Source organism: Carassius auratus, unplaced genomic scaffold, assembly GCF_003368295.1.
Source record: "Carassius auratus strain Wakin unplaced genomic scaffold, ASM336829v1 scaf_tig00216276, whole genome shotgun sequence".
Taxonomy (NCBI): Eukaryota; Metazoa; Chordata; class Actinopteri; order Cypriniformes; family Cyprinidae; genus Carassius; species Carassius auratus.
In genome coordinates, this window is record NW_020528487.1 from 225,447 (window position 1) to 247,482 (window position 22,036).

The following is a 22,036-nucleotide window of genomic DNA, read 5'->3' on the forward strand; positions in this document are numbered from 1 at the left end:
GTGTTTTTCAACCACAAGATGGAAGCAAAAAAAATATTCTAATGACTGCAAGGTGCATTTCATCCTGCAATGCGTTAGTCTTTCAATTGATGCCAGCAACGAGCTGATAAGAGTCTTGTGCTCGTGTTACAGCAGTAGAGAGTGTCTACATTTTGAACGCTTACTGGAACAGAAATACAGTATTTATGTTTTTCTTATAATAAAATTCTTAATTACTTTATTTCTGGTCAAGCATACATTTTTATTGTAGTAAACTGTTCTGGTTAAAAAGCCTGAAATTAGACAAAGCAAAATAATAGTGCTTCATAACACATTGAGGTCTGAGAGATGAGAGATACTGAGAATTTAAGTTTCATTAACAACCACTGTAGGTGACAAATTTTTCATTTATCAACAATAAATTAAGAGGCATATTAAATATCAGCATAACGACAATCTCAACTCTTTTTAAAAGTCATAGAAAAAGACACTTCCGTTGGGGGATAAAAATACAACAAGATAAATACAACAAGATCAGTGCTTTCAGAAGAATACAATCCAGCATGTTACAAACACCATTTCTTCTGTGTTTGTGCAATTTACTATTCTTTAACACTTTTAAGACTCTTTTCTGTCCAAAGCAGAACTTCACAGATGCTCTATCTTCATTCTCTACCTCCAGACTAGTTCAATTGTTAACCAGTTCCACCAACATCTGTCCATAAGCACTGAATCAGTGGGAAATTCCAGCTCAAAATCAGATCAGATGTCCCCAGATGAAATAATCAGCAAATGTTCCAGCAGCAGATCACGTCCCGGAGGCTCGTAGACCCTAGAAAACTCGTAGAAAACAATGCCATTCAGCAAATCAAATTTGAGAACTGTTGTTATGTAATAATAACCTGCTTTGAAGGAAGTGTTGTAGATGATGAATTAGATGTTCACCCTGTGGTGAGTTGTGCTTTTTGCACGTGGATCTCTTAAAATCCCCATAGAGGAGCAGCTGGGGCAAAACCTGTTCAGTGCATGTGTGAATCTGTGTGGGTCAAACACAGGAATGAGAGACAGAGGAGATCATTTGTACCCCAGTGTAGTCAACCCACTCCTGTTCCACCCCGCTGACCTCAAGCTGTTGTCCCTTGACCATCAACCCCACTGGAGGACAACTGCTGTTTTCAGGGATCAACACAAGCTCTGAACTTATAAGTACAGATACACAGTCAGACAGAATAGATGTCAATCTAAAAAGTATACAATTAAAAAAGCAATGGGAGAATAAGTAGTTTCTACGTAAAGCAGTGATTGTAATATGTGCTTCATTTTCTGCTGTTGTATAAAGAATTTATGTATATATATATATATATATATATATGTAGTGTGTGTGTGTGTGTGTGTGTTATAATACAGGAAAGACTTTATCACAGCTGAGGGTAAAATTGATTACTTGTGGATTATTGTGATGTTTTCATCAGCTGTTTGAATTCACATTCTGACGGCACCCATTCACTGCAGAGGATCCATTCAAGTGATGTAATGCTGAATTTCTCAAAATCTGTTCCCAACCTGTTGCCCCATAGAATATTGAAGAGCTGCACTAAATTAAATTTATAATACAAGTGTCATTTTAGTTCTGCCTTCCATATGTTATATGTATAAAAAATTTGTCATGTAAAATGCTGCTGGTCTAATGAGAGATTTTGTTATAGTTTGCATGCATCCTGACTCAAATAAGGAAGTGAGGATATTATGGGAAAATGTTTTCCAGCGCAAAACATTTTAATCTGAAACCTTTTACATTGCTGTCCAATTTGTGATAGGAAACACATTACAAAAACTTGTTTACATTTTCATCCACAACTGAAAAAAAAAGATTTATTTCCTAAAATCCTGTTAACACTTCAGACAGTGAGACAAAAAGAAGCTGATTATTTTCAGATGGAGCTCATCATGCATCATTCTAGATGAGATTGGCATATGTTTGAGTGCGAGGGAGAAATAGAGACGAGATTGAAAGAGAGAGAAATAATAACAGAGTATTTTCCATCTGTGCATCCTGTTAGTCACTTTGAATCACTGATGAAAAGATGAATCGCTCCTCTCATTCCTTCCAATTCCCTTCGGCCTCACTCTCCATCTTTTCCCATGCAGTTCCCTATAAAGCACTGATGCCTGATAAAGAAAATTGTGTTTTTTTCTTTGTTTCCTTCTTCATCTCTTTCTCACACAGAACTGACAGGGCCTGGATGTCCACAAAGCTAAAACAGCAAAGAAAAGTAGCATTCAAAAATCATAAGAGGCTATTAACACAGAATGCAGATTTGCACTCAACTGCACTGCTTTTTTATGTATTTTTTAAAAACACACAGCTGTTATAGTTGAATGTTGCACCTTGCAACGAGGCACTCAAGTTCGAAAATACTAAATCTAATTTGTGTGTTGTCATACGATTTGCTTATGCCCAACTGACAGATATGTGTAGGGCTGTACTTTTATGCTGCTTTTCTACAAATCACACTTTTCTGTACGAATCACCTTGTACAAATTTATATAAAATTAACACCTCATAAGCAGCGTCTGATACTGTGTTCTAAAAGTTAAAAAATGTTTCTTATAGCAAGACCTGACAAGTTTGTCAGGAATCGGTGCACTGGTCATGCTGTATATTTCTGACTCACTAACAAGAACATGTTCAAAAAAAATCATTTGTTCGGGAATCAGAACACACTGATTGTTGCTGTAAGTTTCAGACTCATGAGAGTAATTCATTTGAGAATCAGACAACCTGGTCACTTCGTATGGTTTTAATTCACTAAAAACAAGCAGATCATAAGATCACTTAGTTCAGGAATCATGTTACACTTGCTCTCAACCCTGATTGTGGTTCTATATCCACTCAGGATATATTATTTCGGATGAACCATCAGTTTGTGATGTGACGTGACATACAGCCAAGTATGGTGACCCCTACTCTGAATTCGTGCTCTATATTTAACCCATCAAACGTGCACACACACAGCAGTAAACACACACACACACACACACACCAGCCATTTTTGCACCCTGGGAGCAGTTGGGGGTTCGGTGCCTTGCTCAAGAGCACCTCAGTCATGGTATTGAGGGTTGAGAGAGCACTGTACATTCAGTCCCCCAACCTACAATCACTGCAGGCCTGAGACACAAACCCACAACCTTTGGATTATGAGTCCAACTCTCTAACCATTAGGCCACGACTTCCCAAAAATCAAGTTAAATCAAGTTCCCAGCATATCCATAAGTAAAAAGAGAATTGGACCTGATCAAAATAATCAACTGAACTGAGCACAGCTTGTTTCAATCCAAAATCCATATTACAGCTTTTCATAATCAATGACCAAAGCACATTAATGTAATTGGCAGCACACCCAGAGTACTGTGTTATGAATGGTTTATACATAATAAAACCCTCCACATGCCAAACTGTAAAGCAGAATCTCATTTCAATGTGGTTAACAGAGTTCACAGAATCGTCAATGAGAAACCTTATCATGCTGCCAAGCCCTTTAATGTCACAGACCTCTATAGAAAAGAAATGCACAGATCTGATAATGGGGAGGTTTTACTTGCTTTACATTACACAACTGATAAGTGACCCCTTGTATCACATGGAAACTGATCCCACAGAAAACTGCTGTCACTGTTTTGTGAGTATAAACAAAATGATTCTGTTAGGGCCTAAATTTTCAGTCTAACGTTCTTCACAGACGGCTGAGTGGTCAAGAAGGAAATGGGCATGTAAATTAAAACCTCCTGTAAGTTAGAAATCTTGAAAAAAGCAAAAACAATATTTGTTTTTTGTTTTTGGATCTGCTTTATGTGGTAACAGTCTTTTGATATAAATGCTGTGAAAGTAAGTTGTTGACTTGGGCAAACTGTGTTGTGGTTTTGAAGTAAAGACTGAAACAAAAAGCCCCTCACACTTCTCTAATTATATGAGGATTAAACATCTTAACATGCACAAATGTACAGGATTAACATACAGCAGAGGGTTAAATGTACAAGTTCTGTTATCTGTCCTACAAATGGTTTGTTACCTGCTCTTTCAAGTAGCAAAGTTGTTCAAGGAGGATGAGATCCTCTATACATGGTGCCAAAGTGACTTTCAACTGAGGAAGATGCAAAAAAGACATAAATGAAGTTTATAATCAAAATAAAGGACATATAAGTTTCTCTGTTTGTTTAAAATATTTTATGTTAAATTAAGTTATATTGCAAGTAAAATGTTTATATAAATATAACTATATGTACTTTAGAAAAAAAATTTAAACTCACATACACATATAATGCAAAATAAAAATATATTTTATTATGTAATATTTTATATTGTTATATTTTACAGTTTAACAGAATAAACATAATATATATTTTTTTTATTGCAAAGTAAAAAAGTTCTATATATATATATATATATAGAAATGTATAAGAAAATAATATATATTTATATAAATCTATTAATATAATTTCTTTAGTTAAAATCTTATGTATATTATTGGAAAATGTTTACCAAATCAGCATATTATGTGACTCATAAGACTTCATACATTTCATCTATACCATCACAGGAATAAATTACATTTTAAAATATATTAAATAATATATTTATATAAAATATAATACAGTATACATTATTTTACTGTTTAACAGAATTCTGCAGATTGTCCCTCAAAATCAAGGGAAAGTCCACTGACACGATGTGGGGATAAAATTTAATTGAATGTAGTTTAAAAACTAAATGTACAGACAGTAAGTCACATGAAGAGGGTGAACTTTGCACTCCTTGTTGACTTGCACATTACTGTAACCTGATGGTTTGGCTTTGACTCACAGAAGCTTATTAAACCTGAAAACAGGGCTTTGTGGTTTGAGTCACAAGTATCAGTCAGCACTGAATCAGATCTCTACAGCTCTCTACAGCCACGATCAAGTATCTCAATAAACATTTCTCATCCTCTGCAAAACAGAAGGAAGGGCCGGAGGGAATTTGGAGCCTCTTTATTCTCTCCTCTAGTTTACTAAAGCTCTCCGGCGACTAAAACAAAGACAGGTGGTTGTTTTCTGTCTAATGAGCTGATCCTGGTCTTTTGGAGGGGAACAGTGTAGGAGCTCAATATTTGTCATAGAGCATTTTTTTTTTTTTTTGACTGAGAGTTGATTCTGCTGCAGAGTGTGTTTCTGTTTTTACAGACTGTTTTTCAAAGCCAGGACTTTTTATTTTATTTTATTTTTTATTGAATTATAATTTACTGCCAAACCTTCAATAGTTGGCAATTTGGTTGGCAATATGGTTCTTTAAGTCATGAAGATTTGATTTGCCAACAATTAGTATAAATATATTTTAAATGAATCATAGTGATCCCGTAAAATAACATGAAGAACTGCCAGATAAAACAGTTGACACCACAGGCAGCTGAAACAGACAAGAAACAATTTTCTTTCATTTCAAAGCTGCTTGCTAACACAACTCATGCTTCTTTGATTATGTTTACTTACTTATTGATAATGTTTACTTACTTATTTATATTTTTTATTACTTCATTTGAAATGTTTGTCCCATTTGTGGCAACTAAAAAAATGACAATTATGTCATCCACACAATCAGGCATGCAGAAGACAGAAAGAGATTAGGATGCAGACTGCTTCACCTCTGAACTTTCAATCATATTTAAAAGAAGAAAAATCATAATAAAATACACAGTGCATCTAATTAAATCAGACAAATATGCATAGGCACATTTGCTGTACATTCTGGCATTCAAGCTTGACCAGCACATTACAATCAATTGTGCAAACAGCCTCAATCGCATGAGACTGCCCTCTTTTTATGCAAATTCTGCAGGAGAAATGGGTTTTTAATGTATTAATATTTATATGATATATGACACAATCAAATACTCACCCCTCCTCCAGCAGACACTCTCTCCAGAGCCTGAGAGGAGAATAAAAAGAGTTTGTGAAGAGTCTGCAGGAAACAAGCTGGAACTAAAAAAAACTTATGATAACACATGATATCATTGTTTGATAGTTGCTTTCAGTTAAATAGCATTATGTGCTCATCTAAAAAAAAAAAAAAAAACACCTAAAATATTGTATATTTAGTGTTAAAATGTGATGTAAGATTCATCAGCTAATAAGCAAAGGATGTGGTTGAAGATGCGCGGGCAATGTGATGTTATTTGTGACATGTGAACCAGAATTACGAGACAAGCTGACATCCTGGCATTTCGACCACAGAAACAAGCCTGAGCCTTCAAATACTGACTAACAGAGAAACCACACACACACCATCATCACACCCTGAGCAACAGCCACAAAACAACACACAAAAACAGATGAAATCAAACCGCTTTTAACATAAAAATACTGTTCACTTTTTAAAAGAAATTATACTTGTAGTGAGCAAGGATGCATTAAAATTTACCAAAGATGACAGTAAAGTATAAAATATGTCTGTTTCAAATAAATGCTGTTCTTTTGAACTTTATATTTATCAAAGAATCATGTAAAACTTTTTCCAACCATTTTCAACTTTGATTAAAATAAGAAAAGTTTCTAGAGCAGCAAATCAGCTTATTAGAATGATTTCTGAAGGATCATGTGAACCTGAAGATTAAAGCCTTCTGAAAATTCAGCTTTGCATCACAGGAATAAATTATATTTTAAATTATATTAAAATAGAAAACTTATTTTAAATTATAAAAATGTTTCACAATAATACTGTATTTGTTTTATATTTGAACAAAGGAAAGCAGCCTCGGTAAACATAAGAGACTTATTTTAAAAACATTAAAAATCTTAACAACCCCAAATTTTTATTGCATTTTAAAAGTGAAAGCTAAACATTATGTGGATGAGAACCTGTTGAACACATGCCACTCAAACAAGACCCACGCTGTGGTTTGAGGACTATTGGTGACGCAGATAACCACTGTTTACTCCAGCTATCATGTTAATCTAAACCATGCCAAACTGAACAGGATCCAGAGTCCAGCACAGGCCTGAAAAATGTATGAGCTGTTTATAAAGAAAATGCAGGGACAGTGTGCAAAGCAATATCAGCATTTTCATCATGAAATGTCTGAAAGTGAATGAACTTCAACACTTTAGAAGATCAGTTGCTGTGAGGTGTTAAACTGAAGGATCTTCAGTTAACATTTGATAATAAAACATTGTTCAAAATTGAAGTGTGTATTTTTTAAATGAAAATATTAATTTAATTCACTATAAATAAGTGACTGCTTAACCAAATTATGCTTGTGGGTGGGACTTCCTGTTTTCTGTTGAAGTAGGAGACATTGCGAGGGCTCTTCTGTATTGAGTCAGCAAATGCAAGCCCTGAGAGGAGATATTATGTAAAAAGTATTACGCTGTCAAAATGAAAAAAACATAGCAGTTAATTCTGCTCAAGCAAGTTAAATTCTATGCAAAATCTACATAAATCTGTGGGATACTGCTAGTGACACATAGATGACACACTTCACCTTTATATGCACAGCATGCTGTAATCTTACAGGTTTTGAGACTACAAGACACAATGTTCATTTCCACTAGAACTGCATTAGTTTGACTACATTTTGTTTCTTCATCAGAACAAACGTTCTGACATCATCATGCTGAAACACCACGTTACATTTACATTTAGTCATTTATCATATGCTTTTATCCAAAGCGACTTACAAATGAGGACAATAGAAGCACTCAAAAAACAACAAAAGAGCAATGATATATACTGTAAGTGCTATAACAAGTCTTAGTTAGCTTAAACACAGGACACGTAGCGAGTGCTTTTAAATAATAAAATAAATGAAAAGAAAACAGATATATAAAAGAATAGAGCAAGGTAGTGTTAGAGGTCTTATTTTATATCATTGTATAATAAATGAAAAGAAAATAGAATACAAAAAGAATAGAGTTAAAATAGAGAGTGTTAAAGTTAGAGGGTCAAATAAAGATGGAAGAGATGTGTTTTAAGCCGATTCTTGAAGATGGTTTAGGATTCGTATTGAGTTGGGGAGGTCATTCCACCAGGAGGGAACATTTAATTTAAAAGTCTGTAAAAGTAACTTTGTGCTTCTTTGGGATGGCACAATCAAGTGACGTTCACTTGCAGAACGCAAGCTTCTAGAGGGCACATACAGTCTTGTTCAAAATAATAGCAGTACAATGTGACTAACCAGAATAATTAAGGTTTTTAGTATATTTTTTATTGCTACGTGGCAAACAAGTTACCAGTAGGTTCAGTAGATTGTCAGAAAACAAACAAGACCCAGCATTCATGATATGCACGCTCTTAAGGCTGTGCAATTGGGCAATTAGTTGAAAGGGGTGTGTTCAAAAAAATAGCAGTGTCTACCTTTGACTGTACAAACTCAAAACTATTTTGTACAAACATTTTTTTTTCTGGGATTTAGCAATCCTGTGAATCACTAAACTAATATTTAGTTGTATGACCACAGTTTTTTAAAACTGCTTGACATCTGTGTGGCATGGAGTCAACCAACTTGTGGCACCTCTCAGCTGTTATTCCACTCCATGATTCTTTAACAACATTCCACAATTCATTCACATTTCTTGGTTTTGCTTCAGAAACAGCATTTTTGATATCACCCCACAAGTTCTCAATTGGATTAAGGTCTGGAGATTGGGCTGGCCACTCCATAACATTAATTTTGTTGGTTTGGAACCAAGACTTTGCCCGTTTACTAGTGTGTTTTGGGTCATTGTCTTGTTGAAACAACCATTTCAAGGGCATGTCCTCTTCAGCATAGGGCAACATGACCTCTTCAAGTATTTTAACATATGCAAACTGATCCATGATCCCTGGTATGCGATAAATAGGCCCAACACCATAGTAGGAGAAACATGCCCATATCATGATGCTTGCACCTCCATGCTTCACTGTCTTCACTGTGTACTGTGGCTTGAATTCAGAGTTTGGGGGTCGTCTCACAAACTGCCTGTGGCCCTTGGACCCAAAAAGAACAATTTTACTCTCATCAGTCCACAAAATGTTCCTCCATTTCTCTTTAGGCCAGTTGATGTGTTCTTTGGCAAATTGTAACCTCTTCTGCACATGCCTTTTTTTTAACAGAGGGACTTTGCGGGGGATTCTTGAAAATAGATTAGCTTCACACAGACGTCTTCTAACTGTCACAGTACTTACAGGTAACTCCAGACTGTCTTTGATCATCCTGGAGGTGATCATTGGCTGAGCCTTTGCCATTCTGGTTATTCTTCTATCCATTTTGATGGTTGTCTTCCATTTTCTTCCACGTCTCTCTGGTTTTGCTCTCCATTTTAAGGCATTGGAGATCATTTTAGCTGAACAGCCTATCATTTTTTGCACCTCTTTATAGGTTTTCCCCTCTCTAATCAACTTTTTAATCAAAGTACGCTGTTCTTCTGAACAATGTCTTGAACAACCCATTTTCCTCAGCTTTCAAATGCATGTTCAACAAGTGTTGGCTTCATCCTTAAATAGGGGCCACCTGATTCACACCTGTTTCTTCACAAAATTGATGACCTCAGTGATTGAATGCCACACTGCTATTTTTTTGAACACACCCCTTTCAACTAATTCAACTAATTGCCCAATTGCACAGCCTTAAGAGCGTGCATATCATGAATGCTGGGTCTCATTTGTTTTCTGAGAACCTACTGAACCTACTGGTAACTTGTTTGCCACGTAGCAATAAAAAAATATACGAAAAACCTTGATTATTCTGGTTAGTCACATTGTACTGCTATTATTTTGAACAAGACTGTAAGTCTGAAGTAACAAATTTAGGTAAATGGGTGAAGAGCCAGTGGTAGTTTTGTAGGCAAACATCAATGCCTTGAATTTTATGCGAGCAGCTATTAGTAGCCAATTGCAAATTGATAAACAGAGGTGTGATGTGTATTCTTTTTGGCTCATTAAAAATGAATCTTGCTGCCGCGTTCTGGATTAATTGTAAAGGTTTGATAGAAGTGGCTGGAAGACCTGCCAAGAGGGCATTGCAATAGTCCAGCCTGGACAGAACAAGAGCTTGAACAAGGAGTTGTGCAGCATGTTCCGAAAGAAAGGGCTTGATCTTCTTGATGTTGAATAAAGCAAATCTGCAGGACTGGACATTTTTAGCAGAAAGTCAGCTGATCATCAATCATAACTCCAAGGTTTCTGGCTGTTTTTGAAGGAGTTATGGTTGATGTGCCTAACATAATGGTGAAATTGGGATGAAATGGTGGGTTTGCTGGAATCTCAAGCAGTTCTGTCTTGGCCAGGTTGAGTTGAAGGTGATGGTCCATCATCCAGGAAGAAATGTCTGTTAGACAAGCTGAGATGTAAGCAGCTACCGTCGGATCATCAGGATGGAATGAGAGGTAGAATTGAGTGTCATCAGCATAGTACATGTTGTATTGCCTCTTCTTGAGTTAGTGATCAAACAGACAGTCTGGTGAAGGGGAGAGTGTTTGTGATGTCAGTCCAACTTCTGCAAATACTTCAGGTGTTTTAGTTCTATCCCTTCAGCAATCGAGAGCCTGTGATGTGATCACCAGGCTTTAAAAGACAATGAGATATTATTGTAGCCCTGCTGTGCTTCATAGCACAGTAATTATGTGATCAAAATATCACATTTTGAAGGCACTCCAATCATTTCTGTGCTGCCTGCTTTATGAAAAAAATGTCTAAGAGAAGGAAGAGAGAGAGAGAGAGAGAGAGAGAGAGAGGGAAACCACATGCTCTCTTAAAACTAACACCAACTCTTAAAGGAAAAGTTCACCTATAAATAAAAATTCTGCCATCATTTACTTATAAGCTATATGACTTCATTTCTCTGCAGAAAACAAACAAAGATATTTTGAAAAACAAGAGTGCTTTTTGTCCACACAATGAAAGTCAGTGGAGACTAATGGAGTCGTTTTGGAGCCTAGTAAACTTTAAATAATAACAATAATAACAATAATAATAATAATAATAATAATAATAATAATAATAATAATAATAGTGATTTTACAATTCATTAAAATAAAATATATAGTTACAAATTAGTACATTTTTCTAATGATAAGAGTATTATTAAATTATTAAATTATATATTAAATTAATGAATTACGTAATTTAATTTCATAAACAACAATTTATTATTCATTATATAATAATATGTATATTCATAATAAAATGATAAATATAATAATAATAATAATAATAATTTTGGTAAATTATTTTATAATGAATAACACATTTATTATCAATCTTGTATGTGTTATTATTATAACTGTTTTACAAGTTTTAATTCATTGTTAGAATGGTATATATTTGTAAATGATATAGATAAAAAAAAAAAAATATATAAATATATATATATATATATATATATATATATATATATATATATATATATATATATATTTATAATAAAAATTTTACTATTATTGTACCTTTTTCTTACACCCAGTATTGGTACAGAGCTAAAAAATTGCTGGGAACAACATTATACAGAGAAATGCTATTACACACAGCTTGTCTTGTCTTGACTTGGGCACTCTGACACAATCTGTCCACGTGTGTGTGTGTGTGTGTGTGTGTGACAGGAAGTGTTCTTACCCTGTCTGTCCTGATCAAACTCTTCAGAGAGCAGGTGATAGCAGCAGCTCACACTGCAAACAGCACACAGCTCCTGTTTGGCCCTGAACATTTGCAGAGTGCTGGGGGCCAAATCTCCACATGTATGCAGGTCAACCAGAACTACATCCTGGACACCACACAGAGAAAATAGAGAGGGAGAAAAAAAAAAGGTAATTTAGAGAAATCAACAGAGACTTTGATCATTGATCAAAAATAATCTGCTATGGACACAACCAGGTCTCTCTCCATGTTTAGCACAATTTCACCTAATTAACATAATTATGATAATCGCAGGCATCTCGCTGAACTGTAATAGCAATGGAACAACTTCAGCTCCATAATCAAAGCCCACAGCTGGAACACTATTACAGCACAGAGTTTCTCTTGTGCTTTTATATGAGTTTAGTATACATGAGTTTTTTGACCCCGAGAGAATGTGATATGAAATTAATTCACAACACATTTACAATACAAAAACGTAATGCTTCAAATAGCATGGAAAATACAGTTTGAGTACCTTATTAGTATTTTTCAAGCCTTATATTATATGATGTTATGATATTATTAAAACAACGATGTAAAATTAGTTAATTTATTAATAATAGTTTATTATTATTATTATTATTTTACAAATTGTATATATTATACCCTTTTATATATTATAGCCTACCCTTGATCAGAGCCCCCTGTATTATGACCTCTCCTCACCTCCAGCTCTGTGTCGAGCTCCGTTTCTGCACTGATATATGAGGTCAAAGGGGAAAACAGGCTGCTGTCTCTGTCGTTCCCCTTCTCTTCTCATGCTTTCCTCTGCCTATTCTCTCTCTTCCACTTCTCTCTTTCCTCCAGACTCAGCTGGATGGGGTGGACACGGGGAGAGACGTCCTCTATGACATCCAGAGACAGCATACTGAGGAAGCTGCTTCCTGAATCTGAATCATTTGGGCCTAATGGACATTCTGAAGCATTATCTGAAGTGGATAAATCACTGGTGACTTGTTTTGATAGAGCACTGATTTCTGCTTGAGCCATAAAGTTTTTATTTTCCTTAGTAATAAAGTCTTTGTGGCCATCACTGTTTTCAAAGTTTCTGCTGTGTTGTTTACTCCCATCCTCACTGTCCAAAGGTTGTTTTTTAGTGGCTCTGTCCAGTTTCTGATAGGCTTTGGAGAACTTCTTCAGTTTCCTGTTCCTCTCATGAGCTCCATGTGTGTTGTCGGTGCTAGAGGAGTCGATCCGAACACTTGCAGGTTGAACAGCATGGACAGATAGAAGCACATGTAGCCTTTCCATGAACCCACATCTATCATCTGAGATGAAGAAACAGATGATGAAATAGATGAAATTCAGTTTGTTTTAAACTAAACTAAATTTGATTTTTTTTTTTTTTTTTACTGTTTGACTCGACAGCATTTGGCCAAACAAGCCACACACACACACACACACACATGAGTGTATATATATATATATATATATAAAAAGGATGCAAGAATCAGATTGAGCTTCTCTTACCTTCTGTCGCCCTCACGCGGTCATGTGAGGAACTGATAGCACACAACACTTTCTCTGGACTCACACACGCGAACGCGCTCCAAACATCACGCGTGTAAAAGTCCACAGTGTACGCATTAGGGAAATAACGATATGGAGAGAAAGCGCTTAACCTCTTCTATTGTTGACGCCCAGATGCACAAATCAGACCCTCCCACCTCTGTAATAAACACTGAGATGTTAGTCTCGTATTTACATGAAAATATCAGACGTCAGGTGGTAAGAATCGAAACTCAAACCGTAGTTTAGAAATCTAGTCCCGTCCGAATAGGGCTATAATAGATATCATTGATTATTCATTTTTATGTCCTGATGATATAGTTATATCTATTTCTTGGATTTCTATAAAGTCTTTGACACAGTAGAAAATACATTTATATTTTAAACTATTGAGAAATTTGGTTTTGGTGATTTTTTTTCTGTACTGCAAAGGCAATAGCTCTATCAGACTAAAAAATGGGACATTTAGATCACATAGATATGAGCTGCAAAGAGGCATCCGAAAGGGCTGCCCTGCCTCCCCCTACCTATTAATTTTATGTTCTCAACTTCTTTTCACCCATGTTAAAAATAGTACTTTAAAAGGAATTTCAATTGCAGAAAGAGAAGTTATCCTCACCCAACTAGCAGATGATACTACACTATTATAAACTAATTGACCTAAGGGGCAATTAAAGACGTCTGAAAATAGAAAAAAAAAATCGAGTTTAAAACGTACATGTCTAGTTCTTAGATATACATTATTTGCAAACTTTCAAAGTGTTTATACCATGTACTTAATTATATTTTATTTTTTTGCATATTTGTATTTACGCTATGAACCAGTATATACAATAAATAGTTCATAGTGTGCATAAGGAGGACTTAACTTGAAATGTATTCTGTCTGAATCTCATCTCTCTCTCATTCTTTCTCAGGTCAGGGGTTTGCTTTCAAAAGGAAGGAGAAAATAAAACATGAATACAACAAACTTCTTAGAAAAGAGAGGAAGAAGATGCAACCATCAAAAATCCAGTTAGAGGAGGAATATGCCGAGAATCTGAGACACCTGCCTGAAAGAGAATGACTAGATGAAGAATAACAAAAAAACAAAACAAGAAAAGATGTAAAGGCAGAGCAGTAGATGAAGAGACAGTGGCAGACGATGAACTAAAATCAGTGCTGGATTCTGCTTTCACTGAGAAACACATCTCAAACACAACGACTGACAAAATTACTGCCTCTGATTCAGCTAATGAACCAGCAGAGTCTGACAGGTGTGTGTGCATGTGTGTGTGCGTGTGTGTGTGTGTGTGTATGTATATATATATATATATATATATATATATATATATATACACACACAGACTCCATTCATCCAAAGAAAGCAGAAGCAGAAAATGTCATTGTATCAGAAGACAAAGCAAGAATATGAAAGGATAAAGGAGGAACATCCACGAAAAAGAGAGGTGAGGAAATCAAACCTAGCAAATGTATCAGTATGATGAATTCTATTCCCTGTCATTAAGGACCCATTATGTCATGTAAACATACACAGTTTAATCATCCTCTACATTCTTTAGTAAATGATTGATGGATGTTTTATTATGCGTGTCTGTGTAGGAATTCTTGAAAGACAAAGCTCAGGAGAAGAGGCTCTGAAGAAATACCAGGAGAAGAAAATGGCAACATTTCATCATCATTATGTTGGAAGGATATATTTTGTTTATTTGGTGAAAAGCATTGATATCAAAATAATAATAAAAGACCAAATGCTAAAATACAAATATTTAAATTTGTTGATATTTGAATTTTGAAAAGCATCTTACTTTTCATACAAAAATATTTAAAATAACATAAAAACATAAGGCACTGATGCATTAGTAACAATATGAGAAGCTCCCAGCATTTCCAGTAACTATAATTTGATTTAATGAACAGTGGCAGAGGGTGTGGCCATTGAGTCATATGGCCCCTCCTTCTTTATTTGACTCCTCCCCCACATTGTCATAGTCTGTTTTAAAAAACAAGCAAATTCACGTTCATTTTCATAATCTCTTTGGAAACAATAATAGCGTACTGTCTCAATGGCATTTTACTGAATTACAGTTTCCATAGAGGTAACAAGTGTTGTAAATAAATATTAATTTAAGCAACATTTAAATCATTAACTGCTTCAAAAAGCATACTGTTTACAAAATCATTGTTGAAAAATGTTCACAGTGAATAACTGTACACAGTGTATACGTTACAAAGCATATACTTTTATTCAGATTTCAGAATGATAACTTTGACATTTATAATACATATTTTGAGACATCTCTTTCGTCTGCTGATCAAATGTTAGTTACTATAATGAATATGAATGTAATTTTTTATTAAGCAGGGGAAATTTTCAACATTATACAACCATTTAAAAGCGTAGGAGATTTGCGTTGTAAGAATGTACAGTGAGACTTTAGATATAAAAATGCTCATTAGGTGACATTTTCTTATTAAATTTATATGATTAAAAAAATCTGTCAAAAATTTCATTTGTATATTGAATGTAACAAAACTCTGTTGGTGTAACAAAACAACTGAAACCTATAAGATTTATAAGAGTAGTCAGTTTCTTCCTGTTTTTCCTGGTTTCTCCTCCACATCATCATAGTCTGTTATTGGAAAACGACCAAATTCATGTATTAATACATACATTAAAATTCATTATAATAAACATTAATATTATCAGTAAATTTAAATAAGATTTAATGATAACAGAAATTGATAATATAAAGTGATTATAAAGACTAAACAAAGGTGTTAATACCAAACATGTCACTCATATACTCGGAGACATTCTTCACATCATCATACTCCTCGTGAACACCCTCTGAAATAAATGTGGCTATCATTAATTACATGAAAATAATAATAATAATAATATATATATCAGGGGTGTCCAATCCTGCTCCTGGAGTGCCACAGTTCTAATCACAAACAAACACACCTGAATCATTTTATCAAGGTCTTCAGGGTTAGAAACTTCCAGATAGGTGTCCGGGACAAGATGGAGCTAAACTCTGCAGAACACTGGCCCTCCAGGAGCAGGTTTGGTTATCACTGGACTACATACTTTATATCACATTAAAATGTAAATAAAAATAATAATGATAAAAAAAAAAAAAAAAAAAAAAAAAAACTGTTCCAATCTAGAAGTGTGTAAATTGAATCCCACACCTGGTTTATCACTGGAAAACTGTCGTATAATGACAACATCATCATAGTGTGCTCGTAAGTCATCTACAACAAAAATAATAAATGAAATGCATCCATAAATAAAAAATAAATAAATAATAAAAAATAAACACATCAGTTGATATAACTGACCTGTCAATTTTATTTTTTTAACCTGGCAATGTTTTAAGTTTCTCCATAGTGATGGAAAAACACTATGTGTGACAACATCTGCAGATTTTGCTTTAATAAATGAATGAATGAATGAATGAATGAATGAATGAAACGGGTGTTGACTTGAGTCCCAAATTTGATGACTTGTGACTCGACTCGAAATTACATAATTACAGAAGACTTGAGACTCGACTTAGACAGCAATGACTCGAGACTTGACTTGGACTTGAGCCCTGTGACTCTAAAAGACTTTATGATCAGATCAGTGTCGCCAGAGACTGCGTTCAGGGAGCGGTGGACATTATATGCTAGTATAACTAATGGAGTAATAACATAACTTACTACAAAATAACTGAGATAAGAAAACAATGACAGGATTTTTTCTAAAGCTATCTCCAATGTCCGCTCCTGAAAAATGCTGCCCTGCCCGTTTGATCGCCGCCCAACAGACACATGGAGCGGGCAAGTGAAACGAGAGGAGCGGCCACGATCAGTGGATCAAAATGAAGGGTTTAAATGTAAACCTGCTTATTTTTAAAGGCAACATAATTATTAGATAAAGCTTGATTGAATCTAGATTTAAAATTAATCAATGCAAACCTTGCCTTTAATTTCATAAATAATAAAAAAATAAAATAAAAGCACATTAGGCCTAATGTCTGAAGCAAGCGACAATAGGCCTAGTGATCATTTAAAATATAATTTGAAGACGTGTTTCTTTCACAAAATGATAATTGAATATATAACTATAAAATAAACTACATTTGTATCCCTCTTCACAAGGCACTGGTCACTTTGATATCTTTTGTAATTAATAAATTCATGTCTTGTAAATCAGTCCGTAGGCCTATAGCACACATAGCCCCTAAATTTAACGATCAGCTACGCATATTATGAACTTAACATTTAACGTTCAACATTTGTTTCTATAAAATGATTTTGTCTTTGTTACTGTTCATTTTAAAGAATGATAGTACAGCATTTTTGAATGCTGTCTTCATGAGTTTGTCTGCATCCATATGTTTCCACTCATTTGTAAAGTATGCCTGCAGTTTCTTTCTGTGTTTCCGCTCACATTTTTCAATCTGCTTCATTGAAGTTCCAAACAATGGCTCATTGGCTAAGATAGAACACCTAGCATATATTCTTAAACCCACATACAATGTTGCAGCTGTATTTCTATGAAATGCAGTTGTTTTGGCTATTCTGTTACTAATAAAATAGTTGTTTTCTTCACTGCTTGTCCAATTTTGGCAAGCTTGCCCAAGTTTTACTAAGGGCATAAATCTCACATGAAATTTAATTTTTGTCAAACATAGTCTACCTGGTTTTCTGATATAAATGACTATACATTTGATGGTAATTGATTTTGAGACACTAATTTGAGCAAAGAGCAGTAATGAGTTGTTTAAGACTTGAAGCTAAATGTTCAGTACTTGCAACTCGACTTGGACTTGTCTGTCTTGACTCAGGACGTGACTCGAGAATTTATTGCAAAGACTCGAGACTTACTTGTGACATGCAAAACGACTTGGTCACACCTCTGGTTCTTAGATATGCATCATTTGCATTAATGTACATTTTTCAAAGTGTTTAAACCAATTCCTTAAAAGAAGTTAATCCAAGGCTTCTTTTGCATATATTGCAATATTGTATTTACGCTGTCAACCAGTATGTATAATAAATAGTTAATAGTATGCATAAAAAGGACTAAACTTGAAATGTATTGTGTTTGAATCTCATCGCTCTCATTCTTTCTCAGGTCAGGGTTTGCTTTCAAAAGGAAGGAGAAAATAAAACATGAATAAAAAACACTTTGAAAAGAGAGAAAAGAAAATGCAAGCATCAAAAATCCAGTTAGAGGAGGAATATCCCGAGCATCTGAGACATCTATCTGGCTGAAAGAGAACGACTAGATGAAGAAGAACAAGAAAAAAACAAGAAAAGATGTAAAGGCAGAGCAGTAGATGAAGAGACAGATGCAGACGATGAACTAAAATCATTGCTGGATTCTCCTTTCACTGAGAAACACTGTCATTAAGGACCTATTATGTCATGTAAACATACACAGTTTAATCATTTACATTCTTTAACAAATGATTGATGCATGTTTTATTATGAGTGTCTGAGTAGGAATTCTTGAAAGACAAAACCCAGGAGAAGAAAACGGCAACATATAATTTATTGAAAAGAAAAACCAAAAAGGGTCAGCCCAACCTTAACCTGCATATGGAGCTGTTGCTGCAAAAGATTCAAGCTCAGTGCAAATAATTCCATAGGGGATGTGTATACCTTTGCATACCTTTTTCTTTCCCAGTAATATTTCTTGTAAATAAAATATTAAATTATACTCTTCTTAAGTTAATTAAAGATTTATATCAAAATAGTAATAAAAGACCAAATGCTAAAATGCTAATATTTACATTTGTTTGATACTGAATTTTGCAAAGCATCTAACTTTTCATACAAAAATATTTAAAATATAAAAACTGATGCATTAACAGTAACTGTAATATGGTTTCATGATCAGAGGCAGAGGGTGTCTCCATTGAGTCATATGGCTCCTCCTTTATTTGACTCCTCCTCCACATCACCATATTCAAATTTATTATATTTTTTTATAATCACGATATAGTTTAAATAGGGTTTAAATGAGCAACATAATGATTAAAAGTATATTATGTAAAAAGATGACAAAAAACATACCTAACAGTGTTCTCTCATCTTCATTGCTGTTCTTCACAACATCATACTCCTGATCTCCCTCTGATACACATGTGAAATAAAACCTCACATTGTAATGTGTAACATAGCTTGTGTCATTCATCTCATTCTCCTCATGACTGTCTGAGACTATTAGATTAAACCTGATAAAGCCATGTTGATTCATTAATGGTAGAAAGGCATGTTCAATATATTATAAAAACATATAAGAGTGATATTAAATTGCAGTTCTGTGTGACTCACTCATTACACCTTGAAAGTTCTGTCCAATAATGATGACATCATCATAATGATCTAAGAGAGAGAGAAAAATATTTTATTTCAGAGATGTCCAAAGCTGTTCCTGAAGGGACACTGTCCTGCAGAGTTTAGCTCCAACCCTAATTAAACACACCTCACCTGAACCAAAGTAATCAAGGTCTTCAGACTCACTAAGGCCCCATCCACACAGAGACGCGTTTCGCTGTATTTGCATAAATTTTGTATCATATATGCGTTTCGTCCACACGGATCCGGCTTTTCGGGAGAGTGAAACCGATATTTTTTGAAACCGGGTCCCAGAGTGGATAAATTTGAAAATGCCTTTGCGTTTTTATGTGGACAGCGAATCCATATATTTTCTGAAATGATGACCTCATCAGCCCACGTCTCGCCCCTAGTCAGACACTGCTACATCACATAACGCAGAACCTGATTTTACCAAGTGAGACATGTTCCTGGGACAACACCTTTGTTGTCCCTGGAACAACACTGTGATTAGCCAATCAGATTTGAAGAACCAGTTTATAGATTTTGTGAAGTTTACGCTTAAAATCACTGTTTGGTGCTTGTACATCAGTGTCATTCATCTATCATTTCCTCTGTTTCTAGGGATTACTCATAGTTAAGGTTAGGTTTAGGTGTAGGGATATGGTCAAGAATATATTTTTGGAGTAAAATGTTGCTCCAGGGTCAACTAAATATGTTGACCTAGGAACACATGTAACTCAGCAAAATCAGGACGTGCATCACGTAACAGCAACAAACAGCTAAGAACGATTGTCTTTTTATTAACTAACATTAACACAGATTAATAAATGTATTGTTGCATGTGTGTTTGTGTACCACGCACAGGGATGTATAGTAACGAAGTAGAACTACTTCACTACTGTACTTAAGTACTAAAAGGCGGTATCTGTACTTTACTAGAGTATTATTTTTTTCCCCTACTTCCACTTTTACTTCAGTACATATTTTCGATGAGTTTAATACTTTTACTCCGATATTTTTTTATGTGCTGCATCGTTACTTGTTACAATTATAAAAATGTTACGAATCATTCCATTACAAACCCCATTACCACTGCCAGAACTGTAGATGGCAGGTTTGATGAAGCTGGCACATGATTGAGCGAAGACTGCGCGTGCTGACTGAACTTCTGTGAAGAGAGAGATGAACACCGAGCCGAGACAGAAAATGAATGACTCGTTCACGAGTCAAGAACCGTTTGCATCGCTTTCCGGATCACCAGTAGTTCTTTCTGACAGTTCGATTCAATAAACCGGTTGAAGAAAACAGTTCACCGGTTCTTTTGCGCTCGACGTAATGACGTCATTTGCGATGGTTGCAAGCTTTTGGTTTACCTGCGCTCATAACAGTAGCACAGAATCAGTTCAGAATCAATCACCAAAAGTTCGGTTCAGACACTCCTTGTGTCGGTTTGCTTCATGCTGAATCACACATGCGCAGTATCATCAGCTCCTCGGTTCTCGAATCGGACACGAATTCGTAAACGGTTCTTGACTCGTGAACGAGTCAGTCTGTTGTTCGTTATCTGGCTCGGCTCGGTGTTCATCTTCAGTTCTCTCTTCAGTCAGTGTACTATTTGAGTAAATGAATTACTCTGGGATATTGGTTTGTTTTAACTCATAGGGTGTGTCAGCCACATTAAACAAGTTTACGTCATTTGTGGATTAATGCGTATTGGAGACGCGAACCGTTTAAAATGATTCATTTCGATTTGGTGAACTGTTTCAAAAAGATCCGTTTACATCTAACGTTAATGATTCGTTCGCGAACCGGATATCACAAACTGCTTTGTTTTGAACTGTTTTACAACCGACACAGAAGAGAAGACAATGCTGAATAAAGTCGTAGTTTTTGCTATTTTTTATATTTAACTGACCCTCTGATGTCACATGGACTACTTTGAAGATGTTTTTCTTACCTTTCTGGACATGGACAGTATACCATACACATAGCTTCAATGGAGGGACTGAGAGCTCTCGGACTAAATCTAAAACATCTTAAACTGTGTTCCAAAAATAAACGGAGGTCTTACATGTTTGAAACAACATGAGGGTAAGTTATTAATGACATAATTTTGCAAATTGGGCGAACTAACCCTTTAATCTGTTTTTTGTTTACAAAAAGTTACAGTCAAAGGAATTGTGAGTGTCCTTTAGGTTAATCGTTTGAAATAGTAAAAACAATATGTTCAAACTTTTGACTACTTTCTTTAATAACTACATAACACAATACTTGTACTTTTACTTTCAGTACTTGAGTAGTAAATTTTAAAATAGACTACTTGCAATACTTAAGTACAAAAAATGTAATCTTCTACTTAAGTGTGGTGCTTAAAGAGCACTTCAACTTCTACTCAAGTCACTTTTTTGATAGAGCACTTGTACTTTTACTCAAGTATGGGTCTCTAGTACTTTATACATCTCTGACCATGCACAAGGTTTATGCGCATAGTCCATGTCTTCTCTGTTTTTAGTGCATCTCTGG

At 35.0% G+C, this 22,036-nt stretch overlaps 2 pseudogenes; one reads left to right on the top strand and one right to left on the bottom strand.

Moving 5' to 3' along the window:
- Positions 1-1,920: 1,920 nt before the first annotated feature.
- Positions 1,921-12,913, bottom strand: LOC113097431 (methyltransferase-like protein 25; annotated as a pseudogene).
- Positions 12,914-13,889: 976 nt separating this feature from the next.
- LOC113097433 (thyroid transcription factor 1-associated protein 26 homolog) lies at positions 13,890-18,811 on the top strand (annotated as a pseudogene).
- Positions 18,812-22,036: the final 3,225 nt, after the last annotated feature.